The 24,752-nt window shown below is 41.8% G+C and overlaps 1 long non-coding RNA gene across 1 annotated transcript in view; it reads right to left on the bottom strand.

Moving 5' to 3' along the window:
* The window catches only part of LOC109566685 (uncharacterized), a 51,706-nt gene extending 35,688 nt beyond the window's left edge, over positions 1-16,018 (bottom strand). The window contains exons 1-2 of the long non-coding RNA XR_002181871.2: positions 15,869-16,018; positions 7,563-7,709 (exon numbers count right to left, since the gene is read on the bottom strand). This is a non-coding gene — a long non-coding RNA (uncharacterized lncRNA). The remainder of the gene's footprint in view (positions 1-7,562; positions 7,710-15,868) is intronic.
* Positions 16,019-24,752: the final 8,734 nt, after the last annotated feature.

Here is a 24,752-nt window from a genome sequence, read left to right as displayed (position 1 = left end):
TGGTGATTGGCGGCCATACTGGACAGTGCAGACTCAGGACATGTTCATCTTTGCAGAAAGGTCTGCTAACACGGCTGCTCTAGACTCTGGCAAAGGATAGATTTTGATAAGGATGTAAAATTATTTTTTAAAAGAAAAAGGGGGAAAATAAGGAGTTCTTCTTATTATACTTTTGCCTTGTTTTATATAATGGTAGCATTAGAGTTGCTGTATTCATTCATTTTCGAACAAATATTTGCGCTTTGCTAGGCATTGTGTAATTGCACCATTTCAGTTCTGCTAGGGATGAGCAGTTGTTTCTCCCAGAACCTAGCACCTAGAGTTGTGCAGGAAAATAGTCCTACTCGGTAGTCATTTATTGCTGGAACAATGTAGACCTTTAAGCTCCTTCCTTTGTCCTTGTACAGGTCAGGAGTGAGACGAGCAACTCCAGTGCTGAAGATAAGGCAAATTCTTAATTACCTAGCTGGTATCTCTTCCCTTCTTCCTTGTGCACAGAATTCCAGTTTTATTACAGTCATGTCCCCAGCCAGGGTGATGGATCAAGACTTTTTTGTGGAGGTCGTGCACTGCACAAAGGTGTCAGGCCCAAAAGTTGAGTGATGGATGAAAAATAAGTCTTTTTTAACGTTTACATAAATGTTTTATTACCTACTGGCTGTCCTGCCTGAGGCAGCCAGTCTCTCAAATTTTTCAGTCTATCAGCTCTCTTTGCTGATATTTCATTGCATATTCAGTGTACAGTGCTACCTTCACCCCATTTTCATTTTTTTTTTCGTCTTTGATGCCTTAAATCATTGTGTCTAATCCAAGTCTTGAGTCACTCTTCCCCCTCTTCCTCTTTTAATAGAGTCTTCTTTCCTGTCTCTCAACAGAAATAGCTTTTCCTCATTATATACAATAATTGCCTATTAAAAAATTAAACCATACATAAAAGTATAAAGGAGAAAGAAAAATACCTGAAATCTCATTTCTGGGATAACATTAACATTTTGGTGACTTTTTTTTTTCACGTTTGTATATACAAGGGATTTTCTGGATCATTTTGTCTGCTTCCTCCAGTCTTTTCCCCACATGATAAATTAAGAACCATCTCATTAGAGCCCACTACAAATTTAGTTATCAGACTTTGCCTGGATGCTTACACTGCTTGGCAATGTTTTAAAATCTGTCACATTTCCTTTTTACTACATTGGGTTAATGGACATCTTCCCAGTTTCCCTCAAGCTCTACCTACTTGGCTGCAAAGAGTGAGTCCCTCCTCAACTCCCCTTCACCTTGGCAGACTTCTGTCATGGCCCATGCGTCAAAAAAAAAAAAAAAAAAAAAAAGACGAAGAGGGGCAAGGAGAAAGGAGGCAAGTCACGGTTACTTTGGGATGGACAGTGGGCACGCTTAGGAAACAAAAGCTGGGAAGGCAAAACGTAACAGACCAGGAAGCCATGTTCACCGAGAAAGGCCAAGTCTGGATGCAAGAGCCAAAAAGGAAGGTTGCAATGGAAGCCCAAGAAGAGCCTTAGAGATTAGTCACCTGAGTGTGGCTCCTGTTTTTGTTTTTGTTTTTAACTATTTCTCTATTTTTGGCCGCACCGGGTCTTCACTGTTGCATGTGGGCTTTCTCTAGTTGTGGCGAGCGGGGGCCACTCTCTAGGTGTGGTGCACGGGCTTCTTATTGTAGTGGCTTCTCTTGTTACAGAGCACAGGCTCTAGGAGCCCAGGCTTAGTTGTTCTGTGGCACATGGGATCTTCCCAGACCGGGGATCAAACCAGGGTCTCCTGCACTGGCAGCCAGATGACTCCTGTTAACAGGGCGTTATGACAATCAACTCCAGGTGCTAAAGTAGCTCGAGGTGTCATGTGGCTCCTGACAGATCGGCGTTCTGGCCCCCAAAGAACCAACTCCACATGCACCCTTGGCCATTTGGTCCACTCACTCCACTCGCCCGACTGTGAACCTTAGAAGCAGCTCGTGCCCACATGAAGGTTAAGCCAGTGCCAGTTTATGTACAATGGCTTGTCTACAGAACTTCTCTTCCAGGCCGGAGTTGACCAGGGTCCTGCTCTGTCCTAATGAGTTGTTCCCTTGAAGCATTCTTCCTGATATTCCTAAAACCCTCGCCAAGCTCTGGTGAAAGATACTACATGTATTACCAGAAGCCATGTTCTAAGATGGGAACACATCCTATGTTTTGATGCTGTTGTGTAGAAAAGAGAGGGGAACAAAGCCTTTCAGTGTTCTGGCAAGATTGAAAGGCTGCTGGGATGGGTATAGAGGGGAGAGTTGGGGAGAGGATCTGAGGTTCTAGCGGCTTCTTATGCGGACTTGAAAGCAACTGGCTCATTTTTCAGCTGCATGTTCATTGTCAAAGCCCAGGGTGCTGTGATTCCAGTCCCTAGGCATTTCAGAGATATTATGCCGTAAGTCAGGTCACTTCTAGACTTCCTTCACTGCTGGTTTCAGGTTCAGTTCTCATGAATTTCCTGAGTCAGTTATGACTCATCCATCTGCTTAACGGTTTTTAAAATGTTGATGATGTTTGTCTTCGTAGACATATGCCTATCTTTTAAATTTATTTATTTTTAACCTTTTACTGTCAGTTTTGGGGCTGGGGAAAGTGATTGAAGTAAAATGCCCTTAACTCATCATCTTAAACCAGAAGTTAGCATGAGAGTATTTGCCAAGGAGAGCAATATTGTAAAAACAGTATTTTAAGGAAGCTCAGATCATCTTTAAAATGCAGGACAAACTAGATGGGCAGAAACTTAAGTCACGAAGTTAGGAGGGCCCCACAAAAATCCCAAAGGGAGAAAGTTAAAGGTCTAAAATGTGGTTGTGGCAAGGAGAATGAAAAGAGCCAAACCTTTGAAAAAAGAGAAAGGAATTTGTTGACCAATTGACTACAAGAAAGAAAGAGGAGTCCATGTACCTGGGAGAGGATGACTGAAAGAATCCATGGAATTATGAGAAGGAATAAGGAAGAAGAAGCATGGAAGAAATTGGAGGGGCAGTTCCTGGCTTCTGTTTTTATAATGGTCTAAGTGTTGAGAATGAGGAGAAAGTGTGTTTCCTCAGAGCAACTAAAATGTATTTGCCAAAAGTCATCAAACTTGTTAAAGTAATTAGTTAATTTATTTCGTGCTGTGCTGGGTCTTTGTTCCTGCGTGCAGGGTCTCCCTAGTTGCGGCCAGAGGAGGCTACTCTCTAGTAGCTGGGGCACATGGACTTAGTTGTCCGGAATCTTCCCTGATCCAGGATCAAACCTGTATTGCCTGCACTGGCATTCAAATTCTTACCCACTGGACCACCAGGGAAGTCCTTAAATTATAGCTTGTTTAAAGATATTTGAAATAGATATTCAAGAAATTCTAAATGTAACATTGGAAGAGAATGACCTCAGAGGTTCAGGAGGTGATGTCCTCTCTCTCCATTGGAAGGTCACATCTTTTTAGGAAAAGGGTTTTTATTCTCTGGAGGGAGTAAATCAGAGGGATTCTGATTTGGGAGTTACTAGGCATAGTCTCCCTGGAGAAAGAAATGACAACCCACTCCAGTATTCTTGCCTGGAGAATCCCATGAAGCCTGGCAGGCTACAGTCTATGGGGTCGCAAGAGTTGACATGACTGAGCGACTAAGCACACACAGGCATAGTTAAGTTTGGGGGTACTACAAAGTTATTTTAGGGGAATAAGAAAAACTCTGCAGCCTTCTTACCTCACAGGTAGCCAGGCTGTCGTTTTTAGTCAAGAGACCACAAGAGGCTTTTTTTTTTTTTTAATTAAAGAAATCTGAGGACCTCCCTGGTGGTCTAGTGGCTAAGACTCCCTGATCCCACTGCAGGAGTCCTGGGTTTGATCCCTGGTCAGAGAACTAGATCCCCTATGCCACAATGAAGACTGAAGATCAAGAGGGCTGCAACTAAGAAGCAGTGCAGCCAAATAAATTAAAAAAAAAAAAAATTTTTTTTAAATAAATCTGACTAAGCTAGGAGGAAAAGTCTAAATATACAGACAACAAGAGCTCCCTGTGCCAGACAAGGATCTCCAGGGAAGCAGAGAATCAACAGGATATAGGTATATTTGCATGAAGACATTTATATTAAGGGATTGGCTCATGCAATTATGGGGACCAGAAAATCCAACATCTATAGGGCAGGTCAACAGGCCAGAAAGTGAGTCAGGATTTCTTTGTTACAGTCTTGAGGAAGAATCACTTTTCTTAGGAAACCTGTTTTTTTGCTCTTAAGGGCTTCAACTGATTAGATGAGGTCCATCCACATGATTGAGAGTAATCTCCTTTAAAGTCAACTGACTGTAGGTGTTACTCACACCTACAAAATACCTTCACATCATGTCTAGAATAGTGCTTGATGAAACAACTGGGCACTATAGGCTAGGCAAGTGAAAGTGAAAGTGAAGTCCCTCAGTTGTGTCTGACTCTTTGCGACCCCATGGACGGTAGCCTACCAGGCTCTGCGGTCCATGGGATTTTCCAGGCAAGAGTACTGGAGTGGGCTGCCATTTCCTTCTCCAGGGGATCTCCCCAACCCAGGGATCGAACCCGGGTCTCCTGCATTGCAGACAGCCGCTTTACCGTCCGAGCGACTAGGGAAGCTAGGCTACACAAATTGACCCAGAAAACTCAGTCCTCACATTCCCTGAAGCAACTTTCCATCCAGATGGGCCCAATACCAAAGCCCACCATCAACAAGGCCCACTTATGGGAGAGGCCTCTTAGTCCCCTTTTCTAAATGTCCCATGCTAAAGAAAGAACAGTCAACCAAGAATCAGTAGACATCTGAGCAAAGTCATTTGTGGAAACAAAGATAATTCAGGCAGAAGGAAAAAACTGAAAAACTACCAGGGATATCTTTGGGGAGATAACAGAAGACAAGTCTATCATGAAACAAGAAAGAAGCTACTGGAGAAAAAATGACTTCAGAGATCAAAAAGAAGCTCTTAGAAATTACAAACATTATAACACAAATGAAAAACTTGGTAAGAGGATTATAAGATAAAGATAAGGAAATCTCTAAGAAAGTAAAACAAAATGACAGAAAGATGGAAAACAGATAAGGGAAAAAGAGACAGAGAGATCAGTTTGGGAGAACTGATACCTAAATGAGGTTTTCAGAAAGAGAGAACAGAGAAAATGGAGGAGGGGAAAATATCAAAGAAACAATTCAGAAAAGTTTCCAAGCATTAAAGGTCATGAGTTTCCAGATTGAAAAGGTTTACCCAGTTCAGCTCAGGGGTTAAATCCATATCTACATGAAGCTACCTCATCATGAAATTGAAGAAAACAGGGAGTAAAGCCTGGGTGAGAAGGAGGGACAGATTACATACACATGATCAAAAATCAGGCTGACTTCAGACTTCTCAACAGCATCAGCAGAGACCAATGGAACAATGCCTTCAAAACTCTAACAGGAAAATAATATTTTAACCTGGTATTCTAATCCCAACCAAACCTTGCAAACTTAAGGGTGCAAGGATATTTTCAGAAATTAAAGCTCTCCAAAAATTCACTTCCCAACCATTTTTTTCTCAGCAAAGAGTGAAGGATATATTCCTTCCAAATAAAGGAGTAAAGAAAGAAAGAGGAGGAAATGAAATTCAGGAATCAAGGCATCGCTCCAAATCTTTGTTGTGACGAGACAAAGAACCGAGGAACATACACTTGCATGACAAAGGGATGTAAGGAAAGAGAGAGGGGAAAAGAATACTCAGGGACATGGTGAGGGGAGATCTCAGAACACAGAGAGAGTAGTCAGTCCAAACTGAATAAGATCAAAGGGTTCTGGGAGAAATGTCTCCAAGAATAAATTGATTGGTGGGACTTCCCTGGTGGTCCAGTGTTTAAGAATCTGCCTTCCAATACAGGGGATACAGGTTTGATCCCTGGTCTGGAAACTAAGGTCCCACATATGTGTGTGTGTGCTTAGTCGGGGCCAACTCTTTGCAACCATGGGACAACTAAGCCCTCACACAGCAACGACTGAGCCTTAGCACTCTAGAGCCTATGCTCTGCAACAGAAGCCCACTAGATGCAGTGAAGACCCAGCATGGCAAAAATATTTTTTTAATTAAAAAAAAAAAGAAATTGTTTGGGCGCTTGGCATGTTTGAACATATTAAAAGGAGAGTTACACCTCTTGGAACAATTTGGAGACAGAAAACTAAGCAATAAAATAAAAAACAAACCAAGAAATTATCAAATCCAGGAAAACCAAAAGGTTATTGAAGAAAGTAAAAGTAATCATGTCACTGAGAACTACTCGATTCAATTATAAACAGTATTTACCTAGTTAAAATAATGTAAATATTAAACATTGTTTAACCAAATGACATACTTGTTTAGAGGATTTATATTTGCAGTGCAGGCCAAGAAGTGGGGAAAAAGCTAAACCCTTATCTTGTATAATAAATAGAAACACGGATAATAAGCAACACTGAAAAATCAAGTAACGGTATTTATTTCCATAGCATCCCAGTAAGGTTATTTAAAGAGTTAAAGATAAATACATTAAAAAATACAATATTGTAAAGTTTACAAACACACACACACACAAACCAATGGACTTTAGAGTCAGATAGAACATAGTTGCAATCTGGGCATGCTACTTATAAAACATAAACATGTGGACAACTGGCTTAGCTTGATTGTGCCTCATGATTGATCTGCAAAATGGGAATAATAACAATGTCTCCTTCAGGGTTACTATCACTGTCACAAAATGTAACACATTTTATTTGCCTAACGTGTCTTATAGAGGATACTAAGACTCTGATGCTGGAAAAGATTGAAGGCAGGAGGAGAACGGGACAACAGAGGATGAGATGGTTGGATGATATCACCAACTTGGACGTGAATTTGAGCAAGCTCTGGGAGTTGGTGATAGACAGGGAAGCCTGGCATGCTGCAGTCCATGGGGTCGCAAAGAGCTAGACACGACTGAGCGACTGAACTGAACTGACTGATACTTATTTGGAAGCAATACTTGGATAAATCACTGTGAATAGAGGTTGGGACCTCCCTCAAGGGCAACCTCAAGACAGTATGATTGATACACTGGATTGCTTGAAATAGGAGGACTCTTTAGCTCACAAGCAGGTTGGGGACTGGGAGGCGCAAGAGGAAGGACAAAGTGAAAGATAGCGGGTTGGTAGAGGGCTCTGCATTGCTTAATTAGGCATCTCCTGAATTCCTTTCCTCAACACCCCTGCCCATCCTGCCGGGGGAAATCAATACATTTTATCAAACTCACTGGATTGGTGTGGAAACAAAAAAAAACAACAACAAAAAAGATAAATACATTAAAAATAAAAACCAAAAACAGAAAGCTAAAAGGCTTGTCTCTGGGAGGAAAAAAATTAATGGTGGAAACAAGGAAAAGATTATTGTTTTTCATTATAAGCTTTGTAGAACTGTTTGATTCTTGTCCTACACACACAATTTTAACAAAAACAAAAACTTAGGAAAACAATTTCCAGAATAGCATAAAACCCAAACTCCCAGCTATGGAGTCAGAATCCCGGATTCCCCTTTCGAGTTTTGCCACTCACCAGCTATGTGACCTTGGGTAAGTTTTCTAAGTTCTCCAGATTCTGTGAAAAGGGGCTGGTAATAGTTCTCACGGGCCTCCCAGGCGGCTCTGTGGTAAAGAATCCACCTGCCAGGCAGGAGTTCGATCCCTGGGTCAGGAAGATCCCCTGGAAAAGGCAATGACAATCTGCTCCAATATTCTTGCCTGGGAAATCCCATGGACAGAGGAGCCTGGTGGGCTACAGTCCATGGGGTTGCAAAAGAGCTGGACACGACTTAGAGACTACACAACAACAACAATTGTTCTCATGGTAACGGTACATATTTACTGATTCACAGCCCTGCTTGTGAACTATGAATGAAATAACCCATGTGAAGTCTAAGCACTATGATTGCTACACTTAGTGTGTTGCATAAACTTTGGCTAATTTTATAGCCATTATCAGGCTGATATCAAAGGCTCTTTGTATGAATAATCTCTGCCATCTGCTTTTCCAACCTCAAGTTCTATCACTCTTCACGACAAACTCTATGCAACCTCTAAGTGTGGCCTGCAGTGTTCATCCTTTGGGAAATACACCACACTCCTTTCTGCCTCCTTGCTCTTGCTCGTGCAATTGTGTGTTTTCCTATTCCACAACCTATTTTGGTTGAAATAACAATGGGAAAGAAATGCGTTACACCCTGTAAATAACTGGACGATATTTGCATTCAGAGGGTGGAAATCCAAGATGTAAATATTTCCTCTAGGGGCTAAAAGCTGAAAGAAGGAGCTCCATTTTTGTTTGAGACATGTTAATCTTGTCATTGCTCAAGGTTGCCATGGTTCCTGTTTTGGTGCTTCCAGGACTTAAGCTTAAACCACTACATCTGAACAAGTGGAAATAACCTGATTCTATTGAGACAGGGAGTCAGGCAGGGTGAGACTCTTGGGAGATAAGTCAATGCTGTAACTAGAAATATAAGCCAGGATTTTTGTGTTTCTGTGACACACCAATCCTGGCTGCCCCTGACACTGCCTATTTCTAGCTTCATGTTTTCCAGGGAATCAAGGAGCAATTTATTTTGTAAACCAGAGAGATTCTTTTCCCTTTCCTGTGACACAATTTAAATGGAAAAAAAAAAAAGTAACCATTTGCTTCTAGTTTTCTAAACTAGTTGTCTAATTTATTAATATTAGAGTCAATTATTTCATTAGCGAGAGAGAGACTTCATTAAAAAAATAAAGATTAAGCCAATGAAAATAAAGCTATTTGACTTTGGTAAATCATACTCTTCTGTCCACTTCACAATCATTTCCAAATTCACAGTCATAGACAGAACTGTTCCTTGAACAGAAGTGAAAATTGCTTTTTTATGAGACTCACTAAGAAATGGCAACCCACTCCAGTAATCTTGCCTGGAGAATCCCAAGGACAGAGGAGACTGGCAGGCTATAGTCCATGGGGTCACAATGACTGAGCAACTAACACTAACACGAGAAGTCATTTCTAGTGACATTTAAGTACTTTCTTAGAGACTTTTGGTTGCTGCAGTATACAGGAAATAACCAGCATTATAATATGGGAATATTGCTCATTGTTCTTCATTGCTTTCAATGGTCACAAGATTTCAAATTTTATGATTGCATAGATCATTTTATGAAGCTTTCTTTTGCAGATTTAAAGTAAGAAGATGCATAATATTATCTTCTTTCTAACCATCATTCTAAGTTGAATTCAGATAGACTATCCAGAAGCTTATGCAAATTCATCAGCATTTCATCATTTATTATCTTCACCAACAATATTTTATTGATATTTGCTGACACTTCATCAATGTCCCTAAGGCATATGAGGATAAATCAGGTGTACATTTGTATGGACTAGGAATATTCTCTGTTCTTAAAGGGTAAATAATTCGTGAAAGGTTGTTTCTTGCCAGCTGTATCAGGTTTTTAGGTAAGGAAGTGAGAGATGAGAATATTTTCATGTGAAATAGAAAATCTGAAACTCTCAGGTTAGGTTTTGAAAACTCTGATTCCCTTAGTTTGAAGGAAGGATAAAGTAGAAGACATTTAAATGAGCCAAGGACTTCCAAAATGTACACTTCAGTTTCACCTTCTCTGTATCATTCCTATGCCTTCTCTTCCAAGGCAAATACTATTGCTTAGGACACCCGAGGAACAATTAGGGCACCAATGAATCTCTATATTAGATAATTTCTTATAAACTGAGTTTTAACTCATGACCGCCCTTAATTTCTAAATACATTCTTGCTTATTAATATCTATGTTAATTTAAACATACATGGGGACTTCACTGGTGGTCCTGTGGTTAAGAATCTGCCTTTCAATCTAGGGGATATGGGTTCGATCTCTGGTCAGGAAACTAAGATCCTACATGCCATAGGGCGACTAAGCCTGTGCACCATAACTACTGAGCCTGCATGCTGCAATGCAGATCCAGTGCAGCCAAAAATAAATAAATAAAAATAAACATACATGCCTGCTAAATCTCATGGAAACAGAGTCTTAGACGATGAACAAGGTATGTTGCCAAGGCAAAGTTGCCAACTACAGGGTGGGACTGTTCTCAAAAGAAGGTCAAGTCCAGAAAAGTACCCATGAACCAAGTCTCTGGGACCCTCTAGTATGCGCTGGATACCAGTGATAAAACATGGAAGTAATAGCAACCCGTTACGCTTCCAAAATTTCATCAGATAATGACATCTTCCTTGGATTCAAAACTACAATGGCTTCAAACACTATGGTTGCCAACTTTTCAATTAACAGATTGATGGGTATATTGAAAAACTGGGCTGCTCTCAAGTGGTAATCTCACTAATGAATATTATGCTTGATAAATTAATTCTGAGGCTTAATTTCCAGTGTGGAATGGAAAACAATGAGAAAACAAAAATGAAATGACAATAGCACAAGATAGATTTCAAAGGAATAGTTTGTAGCCTCTCCTATAGAAGAGGGTAAGAAGAAATAGGTATTTCCAGAAATGTAGCAGGTGACATAAGAAGACGAGCTCATCAGTTTGCCTTGACTGGCATGGAATGTCGTCTCACACATGCACATGACTTGGGTGCAAAAGCTTTTTGTTCATGATGGTTTTACTGCTATCCCTGCATGACTCAGTCAATTACATGTGATGCTCCTGCTGCTGCTGCTAAGTCGCTTCAGTCGTGTCCGACTCTGTGTGACCCCATAGACGGCAGCCCACCAGGCTCCCCCATCCCTGGGATTCTCCAGGCAAGAACACTGGAGTGGGTTGCCATTTCCTTCTCCAATGCATGAAAGTGAAAAGTGAAAGTAAAGTCGCTCAGTCGTGCCCGACTCTCAGCGACCTCATGGACTGCAGCCCACCAGGTTCCTCCGTCCATGGGATTTTCCAGGCAAGAGTACTGGAGTGGGCTGCCATTGCCTTCTCCGTTAATGTGCTTTTTCCATAGAAATGTCTATAAGAATGTTTAATTTGAATTTTCCAGAACAATAGTCTAATGGCTAACAAGGCCTCACACCCTTTGAGTGGTGCCCAGGGAACGCCTATTCCTGATTGTGGTTGATAACTGACCACTAGGTTTAATATTTTCCCAATTTCTTTACTTTTCTTATTCTACTGCCCCCCACACCCCCACCTTTTTTCAATTTTATGTCATATACAGATTGGGGTAAAACACTTTACAAATTATTTCTGGTTTAATATTTCTCATTTTCAAATGTGCTTTTCAGACTTTAATTAAACCAAGTCTCCCTAGGGGGCTACTAGGAAGCACTGTTTTTGTCTGCTTTCCACAAAGGGACAAAGAAAAAGGAATAATAACTTCAGACAGTAAAAGTGGACAGAGACAATAAAGAAGAAACTCTCCTGACTGTTTCTGAATTTAGAAGCTTTTCTGTGTTTCCTCAGAGCTCAATTCATACTATTATGCCTTTTAGGAAAATCTGATTCCTTGAAGAGGTTGATAGGTATTATATTCTATTTCATAATATGAGGGAAAATATCACTTACTTAACTTTTTATAGGTGTAATATCACATACAAAGTAAAATTAAAAAATATGTCTTCCTTCAGCTTATTTTTTAGACAAAAATTATTATTTATTATGAAGCAATAAGATCATTACTTTTCAGCTTTGGGCAAAATTCATTCATAATTAGGCCAAAAATAATTATAATTTTACATACTGTCTTTTAAGTCATATAATTTGATAATCTTGTATTAGAAAATTTTATTGAGACAATTTAAAATACAAGAATTTTGGGAACTTCTCTGGTTATCCAGTGGCTAATACTCTGCTCCCAGTGCAGGGGGCCTGGGTTCAATCCCTCGTCAGGGAAGCAGATAATCACATGCCACAACTGAGACTGCAAGTGTAACTAAAGATTCCATGTGCTGCAAAGAAGACCTGGCACACCAAATTAATAAAAAAAAATTTATTGTTGTACTTTACATATACATACACATACGTGTGTGTGTGTGTGTGTGTAACCAGTTTGTCTTTAAAATGCAGCCACTTAGTTTTGACTGCATTTACTGAGGCCAAAGAGAACATTTGCAATCAGCATATATTAAAAACAATCTTAGAAAACTTGTGGAAGAATAATAAAGTAGATCTTTGAAGAAGCACTTATCCTTTCTTCCAAATTCCACAGCAAGGTAAAGAGAAGTTTATTTTTAAAGGCAGATGCTGTCGATTTTTTTTACAGAAAGTGCTAGAGTTCCCCCGCTTGAGGTGTTGTTATTGTTGTTCAGTCACTATGTCGTGTCTGACTCTTTACAACCCCACGGACTGCAGCATGCCTGGCATCCTCGTCCGTCACAATTTCTCAGAGTTTGCTCAAATACATGCTCATTGAGTCCATCAGGCAATCTAATCATCTCATCCTCTATTGTCCCCTTCTCTTGGCCTCAATTTTCCCCAGCATCAGGGTCTTTTCCCATGATTTGGCTCTTCGCATCAGGTGGCCAAAGCAGTGGAACATCAGCATCAGTCCTTCCAATGAAAATTCAGGACTGATTTCCTTTAGGATGGACTGGTTGGATCTTCTTGCAGTCCAAGGGACTCTCAAGAGTCTTCTCCAGTACCACAATTCAAAAGCATCTATTCTTTGGTACCCAGCCTTCTTTATGGTCCAGCTCTCTCTATCTGTTCACGACTAGTGGAAAAAGCATAGATTTGACTGTGCAGACTTTTGCTGGCAAAGTAATGTCTCTATTTTTAACACAGTATCTAGGTTTGTCAAAGCTTTTCTTCCAAGGAGTCTTAATTTCACGGCTGCAGTCACTGTCCACCATGATTTCGGAGCCCAAGAAAATAAAATCTGTCACTGCTCCCTATTTTTCTTCTTCTATTTGCTGTGAAGTGATGGGACTAGATGCCATCATCTTAGTGTTTTGAATGATGGCTTAGTTTTAAGCCAATTTTTTCACTCTCCTCTATCATCTCTTCAAGAGTCTCTTTAGTTGCTCTTCAATTTTGGCCATAAGAATAGTGTCATCTGCATATTTGAGGTTGTTGATAGTTCTCTTGGCAATCTTGATTCCAGCTTATGAGTCTTCCAGTCCAAAATTTTGCATGATGTACTCTGCATATAAGTTAAATAAGCAGGGTGGCAATATAAAGCCTTGATGTATTCCTTTCCCAAATTGGAACCAGTCTGTTGTTCCATGTCTGGTTCTAACTGTTGCTTCTTGGCCAGCATACAGATTTCTCAGGAGACAGGTAAGGCGGTCTGGTATTCCCATCTCTTTAAGAATTTTCCATAGTTTGTTGTGATCCACATTGTCAATTTCCTTGCTTTTTCTTTGATCCAACGAATGTTGGCTATTTGATCTCTGGTTCCTCTGCTTTTTCTAAACCCAGCTTGTACACCAGGAAGTTCTCGGTTCATGCACTGCTGAAACTTATATTGAAGGATTTTGAGCATAACCTTATTAGCATGTGAAATGAGCACAATTGTTCAGTAGTTTGAGCATTCTTTGGCACTGCCCTTCTTTGGGATTGGAATGAAAACTGACCTTTTCTAGTCCTGTGGCCACTGCTGAGTTTTCCAAATTTGCTGACATATTGAGTGAAGTACTTTAACGGCATCATCTTTTAGGATTTGAAATAGCTCAGCTGGAATTCCATCATCTCCACTAGCTTTGTTTGTAATAATGCTTCCTAAAGTCCATTTGACTTCATACTCCAGGATGTCTGGCTCTAGGTGAGTGACCACACCATCATGGTTATACAAGTCATTAGGATTTTCTTTTTTTTTTTGGTAGAGTTCTTCTGTGTATTCTTAATTTCATCTGCTTCTGTTAGGTCCTTACTGTTTCTGTCCTCTATCACGCCCATCCTTTTAATGTTCCCTTGATATGTCCAAGTATCTTGAAGGGATCTCTAGTCTTCCCATTCTTTTAACTCTACTTCTTTGCATTGTTCATTTAAGAAATCAAAAAAAGAGGGGATATATACATATACATGTATATGTATATTGGATTTCCTTCCCATTTAGGGGGGTGATATAATTTTTATGTTAGGGTCTCTGCTAAAGAAGCAGAGCAATGGCAAAAGTTCCAGCCAACATAACAAGTTTTAAAGGGCAAGGAAAAGGAAGAGACAAGAAAGACAGAGAAGATAAAGGAGAAATGAAGAGAGGAAAACATACAAAAGGAGAAGAAAAAGAATTGAATGGGAAGGGGAGGGAATGGTACTCATTGGTGTTGTTGTTGTTGTTGTTATTTTGGGTTTATTTCTTTTAGCTTTCAGTCCACGTTCTTTCAGTAATAGCATCCTCCATTTATCCTTTGCGATTATATCCTCCCATTCGGATACCGTCTGGTGGGACTATTGTTCAGAAGCGGGGTGCCTTCCCCCAACCAAGGAAAGAAGAGTTGACCCTAGTTAAGCCAGTCAAACCCTCTCTCTTTGGAATCTGAACTATTGCTTCTAGATGCAGCTGTTGAGACTTTCATGCTGTGGAGACTCATGTGAGCTGCTTGGTTCAGTCCCTTCCAACACTGGATCTTCAGTCTTCTCTCTTCAATCCTTTGAGCTTCCCAACTTTGCCTGATAAATTTCTTTCTTTCTTTCCTTTTTTTTTTTTTGACCTTGCTACTCAGCATATGGAACTTCCCTGCCTAGGGATCGAACCATTGCCCCCTGCATTGGAAGCATGGAGTCTTAACCACTGGACCACGAAGGAATTCCCAATAAATTTCTTTTTTGCTTAGATTTACCAGAGGCAATTACTGTTGCTTGCAACCAAAGAACTCTACCTGGTACAGTTGAGGAAGAAGATAAGTGAAAATACATGTGGACAATAAGATCTGAGTGAGATCCACTGAGAATATATTTTCACATCCTGAATCCGTAGGTACTGGGGAAAACAATTTTAGCTTAAACCTGAAAAAGATGTGCAAATTTGTATTCAATCATCGCAGCTCTCTAGAAGCACATATAATCACACTGTAAAGTAGCAAAGGGTTTCTAAAAGGTGAGGGTAATATTCTCTTTCAAGGATAACCTACTGCAAGATTGACATCACAATTTTGAGCAATGAAAAGAGAATGTGCTTCCTGCAAGGCAGAGGTTTACCTCTGTTTTTACTGTGTAAGATCTTTGTGTCTTTGATGATTTCACATCTCTGGCATGACTAAAGGATTTTTCAATTCAAATCGAACTCCTTCAACTTAGCTAGTCCCTCCCACCTCCCCCACTTGCCCCCTGGGATTCTTTCTTTTCACTGCCAAGGATTAAATTCTCTGTGAAAGCCATGAAGGCAATAGAAATCTGTACGAGAAATGAGACACAAAACTGTCCGAAAAGAGAGATGCAAGCCCAAAGCTTGAGTGAGAAAAATAATAGAACTCTTATTCATACGGAAAAAAGTCTAGTTTCAAACCGAGTTTTTTTATTGACTTTTTTTTGTCCAGAAAAGTATCATTATTTATGAATAAGAATGGTTATTCTTCTGCTTTACCAAAGATGCTAAGTTTTGCATGTTTTAAACGCCAAACATATCCATAGAAAACGGCTTGCTGCCAGTTTCTGGTGAGCAGGCCAGACTTTCACAGAGCAGCCCAGATGTAGCAGCTCTGTGTTGACGGGTGAGCGATTCAAGACAGAAGGCTGAATTAGAACTGATCCTGCCTGAGATGCTGGTTTTATTGGGTCATAGCTTGGTGATCGGAACGCAACCTCCCATGCCTACAGCAGCACAGATCCATTGCTCCCTCCTCACACTACACGCATGAAAGACACAGTGCTGTTAGCAATGTGGAAACATCAGATGTGATGAGTACAGATGAAAATGACCAACGGTACACACTGTAGATCGGAACTATTACCTTGTTATTTCTTCAGTCCTTACTCTCTCCCCAGTGGCTCAGAAGGCAAAGAATCTGTCTGAAGTGCAGGAGACCAGGGTTTGATCCCTGGGTTGGGAAGATGCCCTGGAGAAGGAAAACAGCAAGCCACTCCAGTATTCTTTCCTGGGAAATCCTATGGACAGAGGAGCCTGGTGAGCTATAGTCCATGGGGTCGCAAAGAGACAGACACAACTGAGCAACTAACACTTTCACTTTTTTTTCACTCTCTCCACCTCACATATGAAATATATTCCATTAATTTTACATTTTTTTAATTAAAAAAATATATATGTATGTATTTGGCTGCACCGGGTCTTCGATCTTCCTTGTGGCATGTGGGATCTTTAGGTGTGGCATGAAAACTCTTAGTTCCAACTTGTGGGATCTGGTTCCCTGGCCAGGAATTGCACCCAGGCCCCCTGCATTGGAAGCACAGAGTCTTAGCCACTGGACCACCAGGGAGGAACCATTACATTAATTTTATATCCTTGTAATTGGTGTGTGGAGCCATAAGTTGTGCCCAACTCAACTAAAGAGATTGCCAGTTTAGACATGATGATGAGGGGGTTCATACAAGAATGATGTATTATCAGAACTGTATCATCTCATTTTCTGTCTGTTAACCCAAAAGCTCACCAAAAGCCTGAGGCTGAATAAAACGGAATATGATCAATTGACAAGAATTTCACTCTATATATTAACTCTCTTAAAATAGTCCCTTGAAAATGTCTTTCCTTTATGTTTATTTGATATGGGAATTTGTTGTTGTTTTATGTTCGCTCACACATTTTTGCTCTGTGTGACAAAAATGAGCTTGGGGGAAAAATCACAGATTATTATGTCAGGGCTCCCAAATGGTTAGATGACCCTACCCTCCCCACCCCCTCCAAAATAACCCTAAGAGTTCTTTGTTTTTCTTATAATTGCTCAGGCTTTAATTCTATTGAAAAATGACTAGAAAAGCCAATCTATGAAACAACTCTTTAGTATTTGATAAATGAGTCAGTCTGATGGGCCTCCACGGTCACATCAGTCATGCTTCTCAGTTAACACTGCATGTTTTCACATGGGACAGTCATTAAACAAACCTTTCGACACGATAGGACTTCAGTCATTCTGTCTCATTTCCCAGAAGGAAGAATAATGGAATAAAGCCTGAAGAGGCAAAAGAAAAAGGAAAGTGTATTACACACACACACACACACACACTTCTTTCTAACCTATATGTCTTTGCAACTTAATTTGTTACAAAGAGCTACTATGGCCTATGAAGTGGCCCAAAAAAGCATACAGGAGACATTTATTGCTAAATCCTCAGGACACTTTAATGAGATAGCAGGAGATATTCTGCTAAATAATAATATTATTATTTAGCCCTTAATGATTGGGAAAATTAAGCAAAGTGAGGCTGAAAAATATACCTGATATTACACTACCAATCTGATTTAAAAGGCCAGAACTTGCTTAAATAACCTTGTTTGGGAAAATGAGTCTAAGCAGAGAGTGACCTGGACCAGTAGCTGCCATGTGGATCCATATGTTTTTTCCATTCTATTCTAAATAGCACTGCTTTCAACCATAGACTAAGAGAGCTCTGGTACCTCCCAGGAGAAATCAGACTGTCAGGCCTCTCCCTTGGATTACTGTGCACCCCTCGGTGCCCCCCTGCACACACAAGCCCCCACACTCGTGCTCTCTACACAAACCTACCAGCTGCCCACCAGAAAACCAGAAAAAGGTGCTTCAAGACAGGGCTGGAAGGGAAGGCTTCTTGTGGATGGACAACCCTTAGCAGCCATACGAACCCTTCAACAAAATCATCCCTTTGGCTTCACTTCCAAGTTTTGGCTCTGATTCAGATAAATACATAAAACATATATGTTTTGCAGAAGACATAAAAAATACACAGAAATCTTTTTTTTAAAATTATTCATAATCTCACTACCCAGAGTGATATCTGTCAATATTTTGGGATAGTGTAAAACAAAAAATGTTTAAATAGTCATTTGGGTTCCCACTGTACTTAGAATTCTTCTTAATATTTTATTTATTTATTTGGCTACATTGGGACTTAGTTGCTGCACACAGGATCTTCCTAGTGGCTCGAGCTCACTAGCTGTGGCACTCAGGCTTAGTTTCTCTGCATCCATGTGAGATCTTAGTTCCCCAACCAGGAATTGAACCCACATAGCACTGGCAACCCACTCCAGTACTCTTGCCTGGAAAATCCCATGGACAGAGGAGCCTGGTGGGCTGCAGTCCACGGGGTTGCTAAGAGTCAGACACGACTGAATGACTTCACTTTCACTTTTCACTTTCATGCATTGGAGAAGGAAATGGCAACCCACTCCAGTGTTCTTGCCTAGAGAATCCCAGGGATGGGGGAGCCCGGCGGGCTGCTGTCTACAGGGTCGCACAGAGTCGGACACGACTGAAGCGACTTAGCAGCAGCAGCAGCAGCAGCCCTGCACTGCAAGGCAGATTCTTAACCAGGAAGCCCCTGTACTTGCAATTTTGAGTTCTGCTTTATTTTATCTTATTTTTTTGAAACTTTATATTGTGAGCATTCTTGTATCATAAAGCATTCTTTGTAATCACCACACACATCTAGTGCATAAAAAATAATGATTATAGAGATCAAGGAGATACCACAAAGCCAAAGGGGGGAAAAATAAACAATCTTAAAGTTGAAGATGAAAGAATGATTGTTCCTATTACTAATTTTCAAATCCTAAAGGGGAAAAATGTTCAAGAAAAACATTAGAAACTAGTAAAATAAGAATGACATTACTTTGATCAACATATAAAATAATGAAAAGATAGCAAAGGCATAATATATAAATATTGAAACTGAGCAGGGCCCTGTGGGGCTCCCAGGCACCGAAGCTTTTCCATTTCCCATTTCTTGTGGGCAAGACTCTAGCCTCCATGGCTTTCCCTAAGTTCCAAAGGGCAGATTGTAACAGTTGCTAATCAGGGGAGGAGCAGCCAAGAAGCCACCTGAGGCAAGATTAAAGGGACTAGAGAAGTTCATCAAGATTGGGAGACCCCCGACCTGAGACAAGATTAAGGGAGTGCAAGCCCTTGTTGTTGTTCAGTCGCTCAGTCATGTCCAACTCTTGGCAACCTCGTGGACTGCATGCAGCACAACAGGCTTCCCTGTCCATCACCATCTCCTGGAGCTTGCTCAAATTCACGTCCATTGAGTCAGTGATGCCATCAAACCCTCTCATCCTCTGTTGTCCTCCTCCTGCCTTCAACCTTTTCCAGCATCAGGGTCTTTTCTACTGAGTCGGGTCTTCGTATTAGGTGGCCGTATTGGAGCTTCAGCTTCAGCCTTGCTCACACACTAATCTTGTCAGAGGCCCCACTTATGAATCATTGTTATAAAGTTCAGTTCAGTGCAGTTGCTCAGTTGTGTCTGACTCTTTGCGACCCCATGAATTGCAGCATGCCAGGCCTCCCTGTCCATCACTAATTCCCGGAGTTCACTCAAGCTCATGTCCATCGAGTCAGTGATGACATCTAGCCATTTCATCCTCTGTTGTCCCCTTCTCCTCCTGCCCCCAATCCCTCCCAGCATCAGTCTTTTCCAATGAGTCAACTCTTCGCATGAGGTGGCCAAAATATTGGAGTTTCAGCTTTAGCATCAGTCCTTCTAAAGAACACCCAGGGCTGATCTCCTTTAGAATGGTCTGGTTGGATCTCCTTGCAGTCCAAGGGACTCTCAAGAGTCTTCTCCAACACCACAGTTCAAAAGCATCAATTCTTCGGTGCTCAGCTTTCTTTACAGTCCAACTCTCACATCCATACATGACCACTGGAAAAACCATAACCTTGACTAGATGGACCTTTGTTGGCAAAGTAATGTCTCTGCTTTTGAATATGCTATCTAGGTTAATTCTAACGTTCCCAAGGAGTAAGTGTCTTTTAATTTCATGGCTGCAATCACCATCTGCAGTGATTTTGGATCCCCCCAAAATGAATTCTGACACTGTTTTCACTGTTTCCCCATCTATTTCCCATGAAATGATGGGACCAGATGCCATGATCTTCATTTTCTGAATGTTCAGCTTTAAGCCAACTTTTTCACTCTCCACTTTCACTTTCATCAAGAGGCTTTTTAGTTCCTCTTCACTTTCTGCCATAAGGGTGGTGTCATCAAGAGTTGTTACGTTGTTATAAAACCCATCCTCAAATCCTCCCAGGTTGAGACACATAGTTTTTTGAGGCAGGAGCCTGATGTATCTCCCTTTGCCTGGTGAAGTAGTAAAGCTATTCTTTTCTACTTCATCCAAAACTCTGTCTCCAGGAATTGATTTGCTCTGATGTACAAAGAGGCTGAGCTTTCAGTAATACTATTGTTAGGGGATGCACACTGACTGAAACGGCCCACCCTGGCCAGGCATCCTAGTAACCATTTGCATGAGTCATTTTATGACAGAAAGTCCTGGTAAGGAACACGGAACTAATAAGCCATCACCAACAGGGAGAGTTCAGTTCAGTTCAGTTCAGTCACTCAGTTGTGTCTGACTCTTTGTGACCCCATGGATTGCAGCACGCCAGGCCTCCATGTCCATCACCAACTCCCAGAGCTTACTCAAACTCATGTCCATTGAGTCAGTGATGCCATCCAACCATCTCCTCTGCTGTCCCCTTCTCCTCCCGTCTTCAATCTTTCCCAGCATCAGAATCTTTTCCAATAAGTCAGTTCTTCACATCAGGTGACCACAGTATTGGAGTTTCAGCTTCAGTCCTTCCAATGAATATTCAGGACAGATTTCCTTTAGGATGGACTGGTTGGATCTCCTTGCAGTCCAAGTGACTGTCAACAGTCTTCTCCAACACTACAGTTCAAACGCATCAATTCTTCAGCGCTCAGCTTTCTTTACAGTCCAACTCTCACATCCATACATGACTATTGGAAAAACCACATCTTAGACTAGACGGATCTTTGTTGGCCACGTAGTGTCTCTGCTTTTTAATGGGCTGTCTAGGTTGGTTATAACTTTTCTTCCAAGGAGCAAGTGCTCAGAGATGCTCGGAGGGCTCAAACTTTGTGTGCACCAGGACCCAGAGACGCCACAGAGACTGAGACAGTACTGTGTTTGAGTGTCTCCTGCAGAGTTACGGGTCAGCAGTGGACTGCTGCAGGGGTAGGGGCTTTAGGTGCAGTGGCCTCGGTATGGCATAAGCCCTCTTGGAGGAGGTCACCGTTAACCCCACCATAGAGCCGCCAGAACTTACACAGGCCTCGGGAGACAGACTCTTGGAGGGCACAGAGAGAACCTTGTGCACCAGGCCCCAGGAGAAAGGAGCAGTGACCCCACAAGAGACTGACCCAGACTTGCCTGTGAGCATCCAGGAGTCTCCGGCAGAGGCATGGGTCAGTGGTGGCCTGCTGTGGGGTTGGGGGCACCGAGTGTAGCAGTGCAGGCATGGGACCTTTTGAAGGAGGTCACCATTATCTTCATTACCTCCACCATAATTTGGCCCCAGGTATTTTCCAGGCAAGAATACTGGAGTGGGTGGCCATTTCCTTCTCCAGAAATATCAGGGAGGGAACACAGCCCCACTCATTAACAGATAATTGGATTAAAATTTACTGAGCATGGCCTCACCCATCAGAACAAGACCCAGTTTCCCCTCAATCAGTCTCTCCTATCAGGAAGCTTCCATAAGCCTCTTATACTTCCCCATCAGAGGGCAGACAGACTGAAAACCACAATCACAGAAAACTAACCAATCTGATCACATGTACCACAGCCTTGTCTAACTCAATGGAACTATGAGCCATGCCATGTAGGCCCACCCAAGACGGACAGGTCTTGGTGGAGAGTTCTGACAAAACGTGGTCCACTGGAGAAGGGAATGGCAAACCACTTCAGTATTCTTGCTTTGAGAACCCCATGAACAGTATGAAAAGGCAAAAAGATAGGATACTGAAAGATGAACTCCCCAGGTCAGTAGGTACCCAATATGCTACTGGAGAAGAGTGGAGAAAAAACTCCAGAAAGAATGAAGAGACAGAGCCAAAGCAACAACACCTAGTTGTGGATGTAACTGGTGATGGAAGTAAAGTCTGATGCTGTAAAGAGCAATATTGCATAGGAAGCTGGAATATTAGGTCCATGAATGAAGGTAAATTGGAAGTGGTCAAACAGGAGATGGCAAGAGTGAACATCAACATTTTAGGAATCAGCGAACTAAAATGGACTGAAATGAGTGAATTTAACTCAGATGACCATTATATCTACTACTGTGGGCAAGAATCCTTTAGAAGAAATGGAGTAGTCATAGTCAACAAAAGAGTCTGAAATGCAGTACTTGGATGCAATCTCAAAAACGACAGAATGATCTCTGCTCATTTCCAAGGCAAACCATTCAATGTCATGATAATCCAAGTCTATGCCCTGACCAGTAATGCTGAAGAAACTGAAGTTGAACAGTTATATGAAGACCTACAGGACCTTCTAGAACTAACACCTGAAAGAGACGTCCTTTTCATTACAGGGGACTGGAATGCAAAGGTAGGAAGTCAAGAAATACCTGGAGTAACAGGCAAATTTGGCCTTGGAGTACAGAATGAAGCAAGGCAAAAGCTAATAGAGTTTTGCCAAGAGAACACACTGGTCATAGGGAGAGATCAGGATCAAAAGGAGACACCATGTGTCCAACCACCTCCCAGAATCCTTCTCTCTGGCATCCATCTTGGCTGAGTGATGCATGCCCCACCAGGAAGGACTCTAAGTCAGAATGATTGGCTAAAGACCACCTGGAAACTAATCCCATCACCATAAGACCCGAGACTGCAAGCCAGGACTGTGGCAGAGCAGTCCTCCTTGGTTCCCTTACCCTACTGCTCTCCATCTGGGCGCCCCTTCCCAATAAATCTCTTGCTTCATCAGCACAAGTGCCTCCTCGGACAATACACTTCTAAGTGTTAGACAAGAGCCCACTTCCGGGCCCTGGAAGGTGTCCCCCTTCCTGCAACACTATCAAGAAAATAATTATTATTGTGCAGCACCAAATTATATTGGTAAGGTTAATTAAGGTAGTTTTATTAAATAATAAAGGCTTTCCAGGTGGTGCTAGTGGTAAAGAACCTGTCTGCCAATGGAGAGACATCAGAGGCATGGGTTTAATCCCTGGGTTGGGAGGATCTCCTGGAGGAGGGCATGGCATCCACTCCAGGATTCTTGCCTGGAGAATCCCAAGGACAGAGGAGCCTGGTGGCCTACAGGCCACAGGGTCACAAAGAGTTGGACAGAATTCAAGTGACTTAGCACGCACACATTAAATAATGAAAGGGAAAGGCCTACATTTTAAAAAGATGCCTAGAGAAAATATGCATAAAGGATCTCATTATTTGTGAGTACGGTATTACTATTTTTTTTTAATTGACTAGTATATTTGTTTATTTTTGGCTGTGCTGGGTCTTCGTTGCTGCGTGGGCTTTCTGTAGTTGTGGTGAGCAGGGGCCACTCTCGCTGCAGTTCACAGACTTCTCATTGCAGTGGCTTTTCTTGTTGTGGACAATGGCTGCAAGCTCATGCGCTTCAATAGTTGTGGTGCACGGGCTTAGTAGCTCCACACCTGTGGGATCTTCAGGGACTAGGCATCAAACCCATGTCTCCAGCATTGGCAGGTGGATTCTTAATCACTGGACCACCAGGGAAGTCCTGAGTATGATATTTTTAACAGAGCACTGCAACTTCTGACATGAGATTTCCTACGTGAGCTTTATGAGGACTTAAGAAAAAAAGGTGGACAGTATGTTAATCAGATCAGATCAGATCAGTCCTTCAGTCCTGTCCGACTCTTTGCGACCCCATGAATTGCAGCACACCAGGCCTCCCTGTCCATCACCAACTCCCAGAGTTCACTCAGACTCACCTCCATCGAGTCAGTGATGCCATCCAGCCATCTCATCCTCTGTCGTCCCCTTCTCCTCCTGCCCTCAATTCCTCCCAGCATCAGTCTTTTTCAATGAGCCAACTCTTCGCATGAGGTGGCCAAAGTACTGGAGTTTCAGCTTTAGCATCATTCCTTCCAAAGAAATCCCAGGGCTGATCTCCTTCAGAATGGACTGGTTGGATCTCCTTGCAGTCCAAGGGATTCTCAAGAGTCTTCTCCAACACCACAGTTCAAAAGCATCAGTTCTTCGGCGCTCAGCCTTCTTCACAGTCCAACTCTCACATTCATACATGACCACTGGAAAAACCATAGCCTTGACTAGACGAACCTTTGTTGGCAAAGTAATGTCTCTGCTTTTGAATATGCTATCTAGGTTGGTCATAACTTTCCTTCCAAGGAGCAAGCGTCTTTTAATTTCATGGCTGCAGTCACCATCTGCAGTGATTTTGGAGCCCAGAATAATGAAGTCTGACACTGTTTCCACTGTTTCCCCATCTATTTCCCATGAAGTGGTGGGACCGGATGCCATGATCTTCATTTTCTGAATGTTGAGCTTTAAGCCAACTTTTTCACTCTCTACTTTCACTTTCATCAAGAGGCTTCTGAGTTCCTCTTCACTTTCTGCCATAAGGGTGGTGTCATCTGCATATCTGAGGTTATTGATATTTCTCCCGGCAATCTTGATTCCAGCTTGTGTTTCTTCCAGTCCAGCGTTTCTCATGATGTACTCTGCATATAAGTTAAAAAAACAGGGTGACAATATACAGCCTTGACAAACTCCTTTTCCTATTTGGAACCAGTCTGCTGTTCCATGTCCAGTTCTAACTGTTGCTTCCTGACCTGCATACAAATTTCTCAAGAGGCAGATCAGGTGGTCTGGTATTCCCATCTCTTGAAGAATTTTCCACAGTTTCTTGTGATCCACACAGTCAAAGGCTTTGGCATA

Source organism: Bos indicus, chromosome 12 (assembly GCF_029378745.1).
Source record: "Bos indicus isolate NIAB-ARS_2022 breed Sahiwal x Tharparkar chromosome 12, NIAB-ARS_B.indTharparkar_mat_pri_1.0, whole genome shotgun sequence".
Classification (NCBI taxonomy): Eukaryota; Metazoa; Chordata; class Mammalia; order Artiodactyla; family Bovidae; genus Bos; species Bos indicus.
This window is presented reverse-complemented; position numbering and strand designations above follow the sequence as displayed.